We start from the raw sequence: 15,511 nt of genomic DNA, 5'->3' as shown, positions 1-15,511 counted from the left end.
ATTTCTCAAGTAGATTAAATGTGGATCTCGTAATTGTCCTTCCTTAATTTGTTGAATAAGATCGGATTGCACTTGAATGGAGGCCATCAATATCATCGAGTCTTGCTCTTTCCTCAAAGCTTTCAAATCAAAATTTTCTTCTAATAACTTCCATTGCTTCACAACCAGACTAGCCATAAAACTTGTTGATTTCCTACTAAGTGCATCAGCTACAACATTGGCTTTGCCCGGGTGATAACGGATGGCACAATCATAATCCTTCAGAAGTTCTATCCATCTTCGCTGCCTCATGTTTAACTCTTTCTGAGTTAAAATATATTTTAAACTCTTGTGATCAGTGAAGATTTCAAACTGTCGACCATACAAATAATGTCTCCAAATCTTTAGAGCAAAAATAATTGCTGCTAATTCCAAATCATGAGTTGGATAATTCAATTCATAACCTTTAAGTTGCCTAGAAGCATAAGCAATTACTCTCCCTTCCTGCATCAAAACACATCCTAGGCCCTTTCTTGAAGCATCAGTATATACTACAAATCCCTCACTACCACTTGGAATAGTGAGAATAGGGGCACTAGTCAATCTTCTTTTTAACTCTTGAAAACTTTGCTCACAATCATCACCCCATACAAATTTCATATTCTTTTTAGTGAGGTTGGTGAGAGGTTGAGCGATTCGAGAAAATCCCTCCACAAATCTCCTGTAATAACCTGCCATGCCCAAAAAGCTTCTAACTTCTATTACATTTGTTGGTACTTCCCATTCAACTACAGCTTCTATTTTCCTTGGATCAACAGATATACCCTTCCCTGAAATCACATGGCCTAAGAAAGCAACTTCATTCAACCAAAATTCACATTTGCTGAACTTCGCATACAACTTCTTTTCTCTTAGTATGGACAACACATCTCTCAAGTGTTCCTCATGCTCCTGATTACTCTTTGAATACACCAATATGTCATCAATGAATACAATTACACAGATATCCAGGAGCGGTTGAAATATCCTATTCATTAGTTCCATAAAAGCTGCAGGGGTATTTGTCAAACCAAATGGCATCACCAAGAATTCATAATGACCATATCGAGTTCTGAAAGCTGTTTTTGAAATATCCTCCTCCTTGATCTTCAACTGATAGTAACCTGACCTCAGGTCAATCTTAGAGAATACTTGTGCACCCTGCAGTTGATCAAACAAATCATCAATTCTAGGTATGGGATACTTGTTTTTAATGGTCACTTGATTTAATTGTCTATAATCAATATAAAGCCTCAATGTTCCATCCTTCTTCTTCACTAATAGTACCGGAGCACCCCATGGGGATACACGGGGTCGTATGAAACCCTTATCTAATAATTCTTGTATTTGCTTCTTTAATTCCTCTAGCTCGAGTGGTGCCATTCTGTAGGGAGGCTTAGATATTGGGGTTGTACTGGGGACCAGATTAATAGCAAATTCACCCTCTCTATCTAGAGGTAAACCAGGCAAGTCATCTGGGAATACATCAGGGAATTCTTTGACCACTGAAATTTCATCTAGGTGGGTTTCCTGATTTGAATGCTCCTTTACACACACCATATAACAAAAACAACCTTTCTGCATAAGACGATAAGCTTGAAGTACTGATATCAAGCAAGGAGGCAAATCATGCTTAATGCCTTCAAAGAGAAATATAGGCTGATCTGGTATGCAGAAAGTAATTATTTTTTTGTAACAATCAATACTAGCGTGATGAGAAGATAACCAATCCATGCCAAGTATAATATCAAAACCCTGGATCTCTAGGAGAATCAAATCAGCAAGGAGTTCGTGGTCTCCAATAGAGATCAAACAAGATGGGTAGACCAAGTTTGTTGCCAATGAATCTCCAACAGCAGTTGTTACATATAACATATAATCCAGGGGTTTAGGTAGAATATCCAAGTGACAAGCAAAGTATTGTGAAACAAACGATAAGTTGGAGCCGGGATCAAACAAAACTTTTGCATTTCTTTTAGAAACATGAAGAATACCTTCCACCACTGATTTAGAAGCTTTAGAATCTTGTTCAGTGATAGCGTACACTCTAGCATGGGCTGAGGGTCTAGGAGACAGTGGCTCTTTCTTCCTTTTCAGTGGGCAATCTCTTAATTGATGATCTAGCTTTCCACAACCAAAACATGCTCCAGTCACCCGAAAACACTAACTTGTTTCATGATTTAATCCACATTTTGCACATAACTGAGTTCTCCACAATGGTTTCCTTTTCTCAAATCCAGATGTCTTAAACCTCTTGTTCCTAGCTTCATATTCATTTTCTCTCCTGCTTTTGCCAGTAAATTTGTCCCTTTTGTTCTTGCCAATGATTTCTTGAATTCCCTCCATGTCTCTTTCAATTTTCAAAGCTCTTTCTACCGTATCAGCATATGTTTGTAATTTTAAAGCTGACATTCGGCTTCTTATTGCTGGCCGTAATCCCCTTTCAAACCTTCTTGCTTTTCTAGATTCATCATCAGTCATATGTGTGGCAAACCTGGAGAGCTCAGTAAATTTAGATTCATACTTTGTAACCGTCATACTTCCCTGGATAAGATTCAAGAACTCCAATTCTTTTTGCTCTCTCATACAATCTGGAAAATATTTTTCGTTAAACTTTTCTTGGAATAACTTCCATGTCATTGGCTCATGTTTGATTTCAGACATCCTCTTAATCATTCTCCACCAGTGTTCAGCTTCTCCTTCCAGCATAAAGGTGGCAAGAAAAACCTTTCAATCATCAGGGTAATTTAAAGCATCAAATATTTTCTCTATCTGCATCATCCATCGTTCTGCCACCATTGGATCAGACTCACCACTAAAACTGGGAGGACTAAGCTTCTTAAACTATCCAATTCCCAACCCCGTCTGGTTTGATGTCTCTGTTCCATCATTACTTCCTTGTTGGACAGGTTGTTGTTGTTGTTGTTGCATCACTTGTGCCATAGTCTCCAAAGTCCGCATAATACCACTCAATTGATCAGCAGTAGATGCAATAGGAGAACCAGATAATCTCGTCATCCTCGCTTCCTAAAACATCAAAAGAACATTTTCTTTGATCAATCTCTAATGATAGTCAATAAACCTCAATTAAAGATAATATTCTTAGTGATTCTCAAATCATGCTCTGATACCACCTCTGTCACGCCCCTCCAAAATATCGACAATATTTAAAATTTTCATCATAACTAACCCAGGATCCAAACACACATTTGAGGTCACTAAGAAAACATTCAGATCAAAATTTCACCTCTATAGTCTACAAATTCATAACCCTATGCAGTTTATAAACATCCCACACATCACTCAATAATTCAAACAAACTGAACTTAACTCATCAAAATAATAACCCCAACATAATTTCACAAGTGGGGAAGTCTATGCAGTCACCAAACCAACGATTACCATAAGATCATATCATTACATGAATTTAACTTAACATTCCAAAATCCTATACATGAGGGATCCTTTATCTTACACAAAATCCACAGGTTTAGATTCATCGTCACATTTCATAAGATGTAGAGTATCTTATACAACAAATACAGATATGCTAACAAAGATCTACCCAAAATCTTCTAAACTTTCCACCGCCTCAGCCCAATCTTAACATTTAAGCAAGCAATACGCTATCCTGAAAAATTTATCAACAAACGGGGTGAGCATAAAGAGCTCAGCAAGTGACTAACATATCCATATCAAAATAGTACAATTTTCAAAGAGATACAGTTTCAAAATACAAGGCAGAATATACGATTTCGTAGACATAATATCATTAGGAGCAGAAACACAATTGTCCTTTCAATCTTACATATTTGGTTCCTGACAGATGGGGCATAGAGTAATTGGAGCATATCAGAAACAAAAGAAACATATCGGAGCTTATCAATGGCATATAAAATGTTCCGAAGCATATCAATAACATATGGAACATTTCGAAGCAAAATCATCAGTGAATGAAGCATTTCAGAGCATATCAAAAACAAATATCGTACAAAAGCTCAAACGTCGTCCTTGACGTTGCAATCATATCATTCTTATCCAGAGCATGAACAGAAACAACTCACCAAAACTCTGGATGTCATATCAAACATATAGAAGGTGTAGTGGGATCTCAGTCAGAATGTGATTTATCCATTTCTGAATGACCACCTGACAAAAGTCTCCCACGTTTGGGAGCTCCATCCACCCACGTCTAGGTGAAGTCGGAGGGGCCGGCAGAGCATCGCAGGCTCTAAGCACATACCCTTTACCATTTCTGGCAAAGGTCCAGAATATCCCACATAGCGGGACCCCACATAGCGGGCAATAAGCGCATACCCTTTACCATTTCTGGCAAAGGTCCAGACAATCCCACACACCAGAGTACAAGAGGGCAGTTTCAACAATAAGTAGCATATATTGGAAGCACACGTGGAACAACAAAACGTACATGTGCCTTTTCGAAACAATACGAAACAAAGAACAAATCTCTCACAAACGTATTCAGATTTGGAATGAAATGAAAACAAGAGTGTACAGGGATTCCAACCAATCATATTTAGCTCAATTCCAATAAGAAGGTTAGACGAATTCAAATATCCAAAGGAACAGAACAGAATACGCAAAATCGACCAAAGCTCGATTTCGGACAGAATTCCAATGGCACATCAAACAAATATTTCAGAATATCAATTATGCTCCAATACCCATAAGAAAGCTATGGTCGAATCATATATCAATCTATATTCTGATGGAACAAATTTCATATGAAACAGGGTTCCCAACACGGAGTTACCTTGGATTTGGTAACCCAAGGTCAAAAACACAATCACTGTTTTGCAGAATTTTAGGGTCGGATTCAACAGATAATAGGATAGGCAATTGAATTCCAAAATTTTCAAACTATATGTCAAAAGAAATATTTTCAAGTCTAGTTTTAAATAAAATCTGTTTGGTTCAAATCAGAATTTTCAACAGGGAGTTATAGGCATTTTAGTATCGACAGGTCAGAAATCTTGAACCCTGTTTTACAGCGTCTATAGGCTCATTTGAAACAGATGTTTGGGTAAGTATTCGGTGTCCAAAATCTACAAAATCAGTGTCAAAAGGAAGATATAAGAGTCTAATTTCAAAAAAAATAGTTCCTGCCCGAATTCACATTTTGTACTAAAACTTATAGCGGAAACAGTGTATAGGGGTCAGTTTACCGAAAAAACTTCAGAATCCATGGTTCTATGTCCAAAGAGAGACATATCAGTTTCTAAATAGAAATCCTTCAGTTTATTTTGAAACAACATAAAAACAGAGACTCATTTTTTGTAGGATGGGGTTAGAAACACTTGCCTTTGGGAATTTTGACCCTAAGTGAAAGGATTTGAGCAAGAACCCTTAAAGCCCCAATTTTTTTTTCTCTTCTTCTTCTTCTTCTTCTTCTTTCTTTCTTTCTTTCTTTCCCTGATCACCCACGAGCTGCCTTCTCTGCTTCCTTAAGAACGAAGGCAGAGAGGCTTAAATGGTGGAATTTGTCATTTTGTGCGTTTTACAGTTTAGTCCTTGTTTTTATCATATTCACGATTAGGTCCTTAGGGTTTACATATAGGTCCTCAGATTCTTTCTTTTTTTTTTTTTGAACAGATCTCCCAAATCTTACAAATAAGTTACCTCTGATTCATACTCTATTTCTTTTGTCAATTTAAAATAAATGCTTACATTATCACCAGAAATTTATACGAAAATTCGGAAATGAGGGGTGTTACAGAAGTCGTCACCAAAATCGAACCACCTTCATTAAAGGCCCCGTCTTACATGTTTGGCACCAAAGCAATTGCAACTTTTGTTGCAAATATGGACATAAAACTTATAAATGTCCATTCAAGAAAATTAGTCCGAACAAACTAATTTGGGTTCCTAAAGGAACCATGATCAATTCTATGCAATATGATGAACAAGTTAAATCAGTTTTTAAGGCACCCAAAAGAAAATAGGTACCTAAAAATAATCCCTTCTTGTATAAATATACACCATCACAAGCTAAGACCGAGATATGGTATCTAGATAGTGGATGCTCAAGACATATGACTGGAGATCCATCTCATTTCTCTATGCTCACTAGCAAAGAAGAAGGGTACGTCACCTTCGGAGACAACAACCAAGGTAAAATCATTGGCAAGGGAACCATAGGTAACAAATTAAATTTTTCTATTGATGATGTCTTACTAGTTGATGGATTGAAACATAATTTCTTGAGTGTTAGTCAATTATGCGATAAAGGTTATATTGTTAGATTTGAATCAAATGTGTGTATTATTGAAAAACCAAACCATAACATAACTATGATTACATTAAAACAAAATAATGTCTACACCATCAACCTTGATGAACTGAGTAATGAAATGTGCTTCTCCGCTTTAAATGATGATGCTTGGCTTTGGCATAGGAGACTAGGCCATGCAAGTATGAAACTAATATCTAAGATCTCATTTGGACTAATATCTAGTATAGTGGATGACTATACTAGATACATTTGGACCTATTTCTTAGCTCACAAAAGTGATTGTTTCAAGTGTTTCTCTAAATTTTGTAAACTCACTCAAAACGAAAAAGGTTTCATGATTTCATCAATTCGGAGTGATCACGGTGGCGAATTTCAAAACCATAACTTTCAAAATTTTTGTGAAGTTAATGGATACAATCATAACTTCTCCACTCCGAGGAATCCCCAACAAAATGGAGTAGTTGAAAGAAAAAATAAAAACCTACAAGAAATGGCAAGAATGATGTTAAATAAACATAGTCTACCGAAGTATTTTTGGGCCGAAGCCGTAAATACGACTTGCTACATCATGAATAGGGTTCTAATAAGATCATCCCTATCAAAAACTCCCTATTAATTATGAAATAACAAAAAACCAAATATTTTCTATTTTAAAGTTTTCGGTTGTAAATGCTTTATTTTGAATGAAAGGGATGCCTTAGGAAAATTTGATGCTAAATCCAATGAAGGCATCTTTCTTAGTTACTCTTCCGTTTCTAAGGCTTTTCAGGTTTTTAATAAAAGAACCTTAGTAATAGAAGAGTCTATTCATGTAGTTTTTAATGAAATTTCTAATTTAAAGAAAAATAATTTTGATAATGATCTTGGTTTTGATAATTTGAATTTAAATGAACCCCCTCCTCAAAATAGCAACTTCGATGCACCTTCTTCCGAAATTTCCTTACCCAATGAATAGAAGTATATAGATGCTCATCCAAAGGAGCTAATGATAGGAGATATATCAAAAGGGGTTCAAACTCGTTCCTCTTTCAAGAATTTTTGTGCTAACATCGCCTTCCTTTCTCAAATCGAACCTAAATGCATTGATGAGGCCATAAAAGATGATTTTTGGGTTATTGCAATGCAAGAGGAATTAAATCAATTTGAGAGGAATAAGGTATGGAAGCTTATTCCTAGACCTAGTGACTATTTAGTCATTGGTACTAAATGGGTCTTTAGAAACAAGCAAGACGAAAATGGTATCGTGGTTAGAAACAAGGCTAGATTAGTAGCCAAAGGTTTCAACCAAGAAGAATGTATCGATTACGAAGAAACCTTCACTCCCGTGGCTCGATTAGAAGCCATAAGGATGCTCCTTGCCTATGCTAGTAGTAATAATTTTAAACTATTCAAATGGATGTCAAAAGTGCTTTCTTGAATGGTTTTATTTCCGAAGAAGTATATGTCGAACAACCTCCAGGATTTGAAAATTCTCTTCTTCCTAATCATGTATTCAAATTAACTGAGGCTCTCTATGGCTTGAAACAAGCTCCTAGAGCTTGGTATGAAAGGCTTAGTTCCTTTCTTATTTTAAATAATTTTACCAAAGGCAAGGTTGATACTACATTGTTTATCAAACATTTTGAAAACAATTTTCTTATTGTGCAAATTTATGTTGACGATATTATTTTTGGCTCTTCGGATGAATCACTATGTGAATCATTTGCCAAATGTATGAGTCATGAATTTGAAATGAGTTTAATGGGTGAATTAACTTTCTTTTTGGGATTACAAATCAAACAACTTAGTGATGGTATATTTCTTAACCAATCTAAATATATATTAGAATTGTTAAAATGATTTAACATGGATAATTCAAAAGCAATAAACACCCCTATGAGTACTTCGACTAAGTTAGATATGGATGAAAATAGTGAAAATTTCGATCAAAAAACATATAGGGGAATGATAGGTAGTCTACTTTACCTCACCGCGACTAGACCGGATATTATGTTTAATGTAAGACTTTGCACTAGGTTTCAATTTAATCCTAAATTATCTCATCTTAAGAGTGTTAAAAGAATATTTAGGTATCTTAAAGGAACTCCAAATTTAGGATTGTGGTATCCAAAATCTGAAAAATTCGATTTAATAGCTTATGCAGATGCCGATTTTGGCGGATGTAAGATAGATAGAAAAAGTACATCCGGAACATGCCAATTTTTAGGACATGCACTTGTTTCTTGGACTTCCAAGAAACAAAATTCAGTTGCACTATCTATGGTGGAAGCCGAATACATTACTGCAAGTGCATGCTGTGCACAAGTTTTTTGGATGAAAAATACATTAGAAGACTATGGAATTCACTTTAAAAACATTCCCATAAAATGTGATAATACTAGTGCCATATGTCTTACTAAAAATCCAATTCAGCACTCTAGAACTAAGCACATCAACGTTAGGCATCATTTCATACGCGATCATGTCCTTAACAATAATGTTGTTCTAGAATTCATTGACACAAAGCATCAATTAGCAGATATATTTACAAAAGCTTTGAATGAAGACCAATTTGAATTCATTAGAAGGGAATTAGTTATGTTAAATTGTCCCTAAGAATAAACTTGTTTGAATGGATTTTCCGTAAAGTTTTTCATCCTCTCTTCGTTCCTCGGTGAATTTGATCCTTCTCTTTCGATTCTAAATAACACATTAAATTACCTTATCCTATCTTGAGTCAAACACCGCTCCCATCTGATCAAGATTAATGATTTTATGATATTTTATAAATCTCGAAATTGATTTTGATGGCTTGATTATGAGTTTCAAGTTGACGATTTGAATTTGAATGAATTTGAATGAGTTTGTATTCGAATTATGATCTTGACATATTGGAGTTACTACTTGAAATTTTTTAATCACAATCTCTTCTTTGTACACCTACAATTTTTGTTATTTATAGAAAGAAGAGATTTGATAAAATGGATGAATACTGAATTTTCCTTTAAGATGAACTATGCGTAAATATTTTAGCATACTTAATTTTGAATGATAAATTTTTGTATGATCAATGCTGAATTCCTGATATTATAATCACAAGTTATGTGCTTCAAGTCTCATTCCCTTTTTTGTTGATGACAAAGGGGGAGAAGTGATGACTAAGTGATGACTTATACCATTTCGATAGCATGACTTAATGAAAATGTCTTATGCGTATCGATAACATGACTTATATGAATTACAAGAGATTGTATAATACGAATGTCTTATATACCTTGTAAAATCTTTGAGAATATCGCAAGATTGATTGATCATATTGAAAGCATGCCTTACATCTATATCATGAAATTCATGTTGAAAATCTTTATCTCCTGTCGTAGTAAAAATTGTCTCTTATCATTCGACTTGAAAATGATTTTCATCGAAGTTTTGTATTTACTATTGCTTAATGAGAATAACGATAAGTTCAACGGTTAGAACTTATCGGTTTATGCTTGAATTCAATGGAATGGAATTCAAGTGTTTTTATCTTCTCATAATATGTAATATAGATAGGGGGAGTTATGTTTAACTCCGTCATCAATTGATTGTCATCATCAAAAAGAGGGAGATTGTTGAATCTCAGATTTTGATGATAAAATCAATTGATGGGTTAATTGATCTAATCCATATTATTGAGTTAAGTGTGCAGGATTAACTACGATAACCAGAAAACACAAAGCAAGAATACCGGAGTCAAGTTCGATGGATGTTTAAGAGTCCGAAGAATCGTCGAAGATGCTACCAGAACCAACCGAGAAGAAATTGGGAACCTGTCGAAATTTTCGGAAGTTCGCCGAAGAGATCGTCGGAGGTTCGCGGAGATCACCGAGAAGGCTAGGCTACTCGTTAAAGTCATCACAAGATCGGGAGCTTGTTGGGAGTCCGTCAGAAGAAGTTCGTCGGAAAGCTCGCCGGAACAAGACTCAACGTTCGCAGTTGAAAACTTGCTTAGGATGTTTTTAGTTATGTAATTCATATGTAATTAGGATTAGGATTAAGAGATAATCATATATCCTAGTTAGGGGTCAATTGGGCCCAAAATTAGACTTGGTTTGGGCTAAATTTAAAGCCTAACCAGTGAACCGGAGGGTCTGGCGGTGGCACCGCCAGACTGGGTGGTTGCACCGCCCAACACCCGAGAGCTGGGTGGTTGCACCGCCCAGCACCCGAGAGCTGGGCGATGGCACCGCTTGGTTGGGCGGTGGCACCGCCAGTCCACTGTTAGTGTCAGACACTGACAGGCGATGGCACCGCCAGCATCGGGAACCAAAGAGAATTCAAATTTTGGAGCCCAAATTTGAATCCTTTTGAGGCCTATAAATACCCCTCAAATCTCAGCTGAGATAACAACATTTTGAGAAGCAATTGATTGAGAGAAAGGTCTTAGAAAAGTCTTAGCTAGTCTTGTTTTCAATTTGCTAGTGTTCACCTCCTTCTTTCTTGCTGAAAATCTGTAAGAGAGTGAACCGCTTGTAAAAAGTTGAAAGAGGGGTATTTACCCTTCCCCTTCAAGAGATTGCTAGTGGAAGGTGGGAGCCTCATCAAAGAGGGGCCTCGCAAGTGGATGTAGGTCATTTGACCGAACCACTTTAAAATCGGCGTAATCTCTGGTTTGCATTTCATTACTACTATTTACATTAATGCAAACCTTCTTACTTGCTTTATTTCCTCATTACCTTTGCTGCACAACTTTGCGAATATGCTTTCAAGTAAAGTACTTTCGAGTTCGATTTTTATCGTACGAAAGATTTGTCAAAACCGACGTTTTAATCCGCTGCACTAATTCACCTCCCCCCCCCCCCCCCCCCTTAGTGTCGCTCTGATCCTAACAAGGATGAGCCACTTGCATTTATTCTAAAGTTGACACCTAAACCTCCATGCATGCTTATCACCTCACTATTTTAACATGAGTCAAACCTAAGTAATTTAACGAATAATTAAGGAAAACTTTACAGCCAACATAACTTGAGAAGAGGAGAAGGAATTGAAGAAGAAGACGAAGTTTTATCTTGGCTTAAGACTTTGCATCAATTCCCCCACATTTGGAAATCAAAACTTTTTAAGGCAAGTGTTCTAACCCATCCTAGAGATAAATTTTGATCCTTATTTTCACCTTGATTTTGAGAAAATTGAGAGATTATGGCTGCATGTAAGATATCAATGCCGTTTATACATCAAATGTTAAATCTCGAATTTTTCAGATTTTGAACTTTCAGTACTCGTGTGGCCATAACATTTTAAACCAAATTCGGATTGAGGAGAAACCTCTTTCATACGAAAGGAAACTTATAGAGCTTTCATTTAATATAAAAATTGAAAGATTTGGAATAAATTTAACTATCCAAACATATGAATGAAAAGACCTTATGTATTCAGTAAAACAGATACTACAGCTTCTGACCTTCTATTACTAAATTGGGTATAACTCTCTAGTGAAAATTCGGAATTATGCAAAACTTGGTTCTTTGGAAACTAGATTCGTATATCTTTATTTTTACATATAATTTGGAAATTTTGAAGTATGTTTTCCTTCTGAAACATCTGTTTAAATTGATTCTATCAATTCTGCAAAATAGAGATGATCAATTCTGACCTTCTGTTACTAAATTGCTCATAACTCTCTAGTAAAAATTCTGAATTATGCAAAGATTTATTCTTTAGAAACTAGATTCATATATCTTTCTTTTGACATTTAATTTAGAAATTTTGAAGTATGTTTGCCTTTTGAAACATCTATTTAAATTGATTCTATGAATTCTGTAAAACAGAGATAATCAATTCTGATCTTCTATTACTAAATTGCTCATAACTCTCAAGTAAAAATTCTGATTTATGCAAAACTTGGATCATTGGAAACTAAATTCGCATATATTTCTTTTGACATCAAATTTGAAAATTTTTAAGTATGTTTTCATTCTGAAACATCTGTTTAAATTGATTCTATCAATTTGTAAAACAGAGATGATCAATTCTGACCTTCTATTACTAAATTGCTCATAACTCTCTAGTGAAAATTCTGAATTATGCAAAGCTTGGTTCTTTGGAAACTAGATTCGTATATCATTCTTTTGAAACTTAATTTGGAAATTTTAAAGTAGGTTTCCTATCTAAAACATCTATTTAAATTGATTCTATCAATTCTACAAAACAAAGATGATCAATTCTGACCTTCTGTTACTAAATTGTACATAACTCTCTAGTAAAAATTCTGAATTATGCAAAACTTGGTTCTTTGGAAACTAGATTCGAAATCTTTCTTTTGACACCTAATATGGAAATTTTGAAGTATGTTTTCCTTCTAAAACATCTGTTTAAATTGATTCTATCAATTTCGTAAAACAGAAATGATCAATTCTGACCTTCTATTACTAAATTACTCATAACTCTCTAGTAGAAATTTGGAATTATGCAAAACTTGATTCTTTGGAAACTAGATTTGTATATCTTTCTTTTGACACCTAATTTGAAAATTTTGAAGTATGTTTCCCTACTGAAACATCTGTTTAAATTGATTCTATCAATTCTGCAAAACTGAGATGATCAATTCTGACCTTTTATTACTAAAGTTCTCATAACTCTTTAGTGAAAATTTTGAATTATGCAAAGCTTGGTTCTTTGGAAACTAGATTCACATATCTTTCTTTTGACATCAAATTTGGAACTTTTTAAGTATGTTTTCATTCTGAAACATCTTTTTAATTTGATTTTATCAATTCTACAAAATAAAGATGATCAATTCTGACCTTCTATTACTAAATTGCTCATAACTATCTATGAAAATTCTGAATTATGCAAAGCTTGGTTTTTTGGAAACTAGATTCGTATATCTTTCTTTTGACACTTAATTTAGAAATTTTGAAGTGGGTTTACCATCTGAAACATCAGTTTAAATTGATTCTATCAATTCTGCAAAATAGAGATGATCAATTCTGACCTTCTGTTACTAAATTACTCATAACTCTCTAGTAAAAATTCTGAATTATGCAAAACTTGGTTCTTTGGAAACTAGATTCGCATATCTTTCTTTTGACACATAATATGGAAATTTTGAAGTGGGTTTCCCATCTAAAACATATGTTTAAATTAATTCTATCAATTCTACAAAACAAAGATGATCAATTCTGACCTTCTGTTACTAAATTACTCATAACTCTCTAGTATAAATTCTGTATTATGCAAAACTTGGTTCTTTGGAAACTAGATTCATAATCTTTCTTTTGACACCTAATATGAAAATTTTAAAGTATGTTTTCCTTCTGAAACATCTGTTTAAATTGATTCTATCAATTCTACGAAACAGAGATGATCAATTCTGACCTTCTATTACTAAATTACTCATAAATCTCTAATAAAAATTCAGAATTATGCAAAACTTGATTCTTTGGAAACTAAATTCGCATATCTTTCTTTTGACACCTAATTTCGAAATTTCAAAGTATGTTTTCCTTCTGAAACATCTATTTAAATTTATTCTATCAATTCTATAAAATAGAGATGATCAATTCTGACTTTCTGTTACTAAATTGCTCATAACTCTCTAGTGAAAATTCTGAATTATGCAAAGGTAGCTTGGTTCTTTGGAAACTAGATTCATATATCTTTCTTTTGACACATAATTTGAAAATTTTGAAAGGTGTTTGCCTTCTGAAACATCTATTTAAATTGATTCTATCAATTCTACAAAACAGAGATAATCAATTCTGACCTTTTGTTACTAAATTGCTCAAAACTCTCTAGTAAAAATTCTGAATTATGCAAAACTTAGATCTTTAGAAACTAGAGTCGCATATCTTTCTTTTGCCATCTAATTTAAAAAATTTTAAGTTTGTTTTCTTTCTGAAACATCTGTTTAAATTGATTCTATCAATTCTACAAAACAGAGATAATTAATTCTAACCTTCTATTACTAAATTGCTAATAACTCTCTAATGAAAATTCTGAATTTTGCAAAGCTTGGTTCTTTGGAAACTAGATTCACATATCTTTCTTTTGACACTTAATTTGGAAATTTTAAAGTGTGTTTGCCTTCTGAAACATCTGTTTAAATTGATTCTATCAATTCTACAAAACAGAGATGATCAATTCTGACCTTCTGTTACTAAATTGCTCATAACTCTCTAGTAAAAATTTTGAATTATGCAAAACTTAGTTCTTTGGAAACTAGATTCGCATATCTTTCTTTTAACACCAAATTTGTAAATTTTGAAGTATGTTTTCCTTCTAAAACATCTGCTTAAATTGATTCTATCAATTCTGCAAAACAGAGATGATAAATTCTGACCTTCTATTACTAAATTGTTCATAACTCTCTAGTATAAATTCAGAATTATGCAGAACTTGCTCAAAGCTCAATGGCATGGAGTTTTGGTCACCTTTGGATGGCTACGAACACTCCATCATTCACGGTGTCAGTTGCATCAGGAGTAATATGTCTAAGGTGAGAGAAAAGTTATATAACTGGTGCTTGAAATATATAATGGAATTGAAAACATAACATATGAGTGTAGTGCCAAGAAAGTATACAAGATCAGAAGCTTAAGAATCAGCAGTTTGAATGTCAGCAACAAGGAATAAGGTGTTGCCGACGAGAGAAGTGATTATGTTGAAGTGGAGCCATAGAGGGAATCCGCAGTTCGAGTGTTTGTTAAGTCGTATAGAGTGTGTTTGCAAGACTAAGCGAGGAGTTGAGTTCAAGTGGATGGAATGAAAGGCTTTCCCGAGTGGTGTGCTGGTTCAGTGAGGTCTAGGTTCAATACTTGGCGAAAGTAAGCTACACTACAGTTAGTTCAACAAGCCGAGAATAAGACACAAGTCAAAGCATTGTATAGAACCCGGTCATTATTGAATCCAGAGGTTTTGCAGTTTAGGCGAAAGTCAAAGGTAAGGTCAGCTTCACTTCAAGTCTAGTATTAGAATAGGGATAGATCTAGTGCATTCAAGTAAGTATTAGACTCTTAGAAATGAAATACTTCTAAATGAAATTCGAGATACTGCTTCAGAAGCCAGTCCAGTTTTTGGCAACGAAATACTTAGAAATGAAATTGGAGAGATTAGGAAAGGAAAAATATTCAAATATATCTATCTAATATCTCTATTATCTATGGCAGGTGAATAGATTGACTACTAGAATATATCTATCTAATATCTCTATTATCTATGGCAGGTGAATAGTTTGACTGCCAGGTAGAGTAGCCTTTAGAGAATAATAAAGTAAGAGAA

This window comes from Musa acuminata, chromosome BXJ2-6 (genome assembly GCF_036884655.1).
Source record: "Musa acuminata AAA Group cultivar baxijiao chromosome BXJ2-6, Cavendish_Baxijiao_AAA, whole genome shotgun sequence".
NCBI classification, from domain to species: Eukaryota; Viridiplantae; Streptophyta; class Magnoliopsida; order Zingiberales; family Musaceae; genus Musa; species Musa acuminata.
This window is presented reverse-complemented; position numbering follows the sequence as displayed.